Source organism: Engraulis encrasicolus, chromosome 8 (assembly GCF_034702125.1).
Source record: "Engraulis encrasicolus isolate BLACKSEA-1 chromosome 8, IST_EnEncr_1.0, whole genome shotgun sequence".
Classification (NCBI taxonomy): domain Eukaryota; kingdom Metazoa; phylum Chordata; class Actinopteri; order Clupeiformes; family Engraulidae; genus Engraulis; species Engraulis encrasicolus.
Genome location: NC_085864.1, coordinates 53,129,581 through 53,132,080, shown reverse-complemented (window position 1 = coordinate 53,132,080; position 2,500 = coordinate 53,129,581).

Below are 2,500 nucleotides of genomic sequence, written 5' to 3'. Positions count from 1 at the left end.
CAGGGGTGCTGCGGAAACGTGGCTGATAAATAAACTATGTAATATAATACATATTTGTCTAAATTTAATGTCTAAAGTTAATGCTAGTCAGTGGAATCTTTCATCTGCCATTTACACACAATAAAGTAAATAGGTCGCCCCAGTCAGCTGCAACTTTGAATGTAGGTCGTGTGACGTCTCCAACTGTGTTACTTTTCCAAACTTTTGTGGTATTGGATGCGATGCTATGTCACAGCTTGTTGCTTTGGGGTGCCTTAAAATTTTTCAGCAATTGAAAGGGTGCCTCGCCTAAAAAAAGGTTGGGAAACCCTGATTTAGGGGTTTTTCTTCCATATGTCTGCAGGTGCCTGATCACCACTGTCCTGTTTAGCCTGCTGGTCTGATATGCACTACCAGGACCGATGTTGCCAGATTGGGCGGGTGCCCGCCCAATTGGGCTACTTGGGATGAGCGTCGGCGGGCAGAAACGGGAAAAATTGGCCATTTGGCGTTTTTTTAAGCCGTTTTGGGCCCATAGAAGTCAATGTAATTTGTTGAATTTGGGCGGAATTTAGCGCATTTTGGCGGTTTTTGAGAACCTTTTGGGTGGGATTTGGTCAGACACATCTGGCAACACTGACCAGGACCAGCCATGGGTGCCGTGAGGGGGGGGGTGAGGTGTTACAGATTGTAAGGGCCCGACAGCTCTGACAGGGCCCCTTGGAAGGATGCCGATGACATAATTTGTTATTTTTGGGGGCCCAACATTTGAATCTTCATAGGGCCCAACATATTTAGCGGCACCCCTGGGCCCAGTCCTGGCTCAACTGGCTGGGCACTCGACTGCTACACCTGCGACCCAGCCGGGTTCGAGTCCAGCTCGAGGTCATTTGCCGAGTCCTCCCCGTCTCTCTCTCTCCCTTCGCTCATTTCCTGTCCCTCCTTCTCTCGTCTCACGATTAAGGCATAAAAAAGTCCAATAAAATATTTTGAAAAAGGGTGGAAAAAAGATGTGCACCAGGGCAGTGGTTCCCAACCTTTTTCTTCAGGGACCCATGTTTTTACGTTTGTGAGCTTTGGTGACCCAGCGCCCGCAGGAGAGGAAGTCACTCGATACGCTCTGTCTCCTCCAAAAACTCATTTTAGTTATCATTTTATTCCTCAATTCGTCTTTGTTCAAAAACAGAATAAATGTTTAATGTAGCACTTAAATGTTGTTGCTTCTATGCATTTGTCATTTATTCAACATGGGCTACATATTGTATTAAAATGAAACCCCTTAAACTCAAGAGGGCTTCGCGACCCCCCGTGGTTCTTTGGCGACCCATAGGTTGGGTCCCGACCCATAGGTTTACCTGTTATTACAATGCTACACCCAAAACAGCACACCCAATAGTATACCACTGCTAGGGCCCAAAATTAACTTTTTTCATCACCAGCCAAAATGGTATTCATTGATGTTCATTTTATACTCACTAGTTGGTCTTTTCTTCCAGCCAAACTGAAATTTCTCCAGCATTTGGCTGGTGTTAACTTAGAGCCCTGTATCTACTGCACAGCATCCAATTCAACAGCGTCACAACTCTCCTGCTTTACCGCGCGAATAGACCAGGCGTGATGCGATTCAAGCGACAGAGTGCAGCAGCAAGCGATACGAGCGATTGAAGAGACTAGAGTATGTCCGTACAGGCAAAAGGCAAAGCATTCAAGCATTCCCATTGGCTGTGGTCACTGACCTCTATACAGTCATTGGCTGTCGCGGCTTGTCGCCAAACCGCGTCATAGAAAGTTGAAAAGATTTCAACTTCAAACTGTCACGCTCGTCGCGCAAATCGCTCTAGTCTCCAGAATCGCTTTTGTCGCGCGACTCAATACAAAGTCAATTACTTCCGTCGCTCGACTCGCTCAGATCGCCGCTGGGGTATTCCTGCTTTAGCCTACTGGACTGAGATTACCAGAGACCACCTGTTGTTACAATACATCACCTCCACTACACCCAAAACAGCACACCTAATAGTATGCCATCACAACTAATCACCACTACACCCAAGACAGCACAACCAATAGTATGCCATCACAACAAATTACTGTCACAACACAACTCAGTCATGTCTGTCACCATGTCACCACGCCAGAGATAACTAATGCTAAGATAACACACCGACATAGACCACCAATCACGTATAACACACCGACATAGACCAACAATCACGTTTAACACACCGACATAGACCATCAATCACGCTAAGATAACACACCGACATAGACCATCAATCACGTTTGTGCATTGAACTGTCTATTACGTTACATTACATTACATTACATTACATTTCACTTAGCTGACGCTTTTATTCAGAGCGACTTACATTTCCTGTTTTTCAGGGTATTGGTTACAGTCCCTGGAGCAATGTGGGGTTAGGTGCCTTGCTCAAGGGCACTTCAGCCATGGAGGGACTTTTGTGCAATACACAGTTTGTGAAACTCATGCTCCACAACACCCTGCTGTGACAGGTTAAGTTTG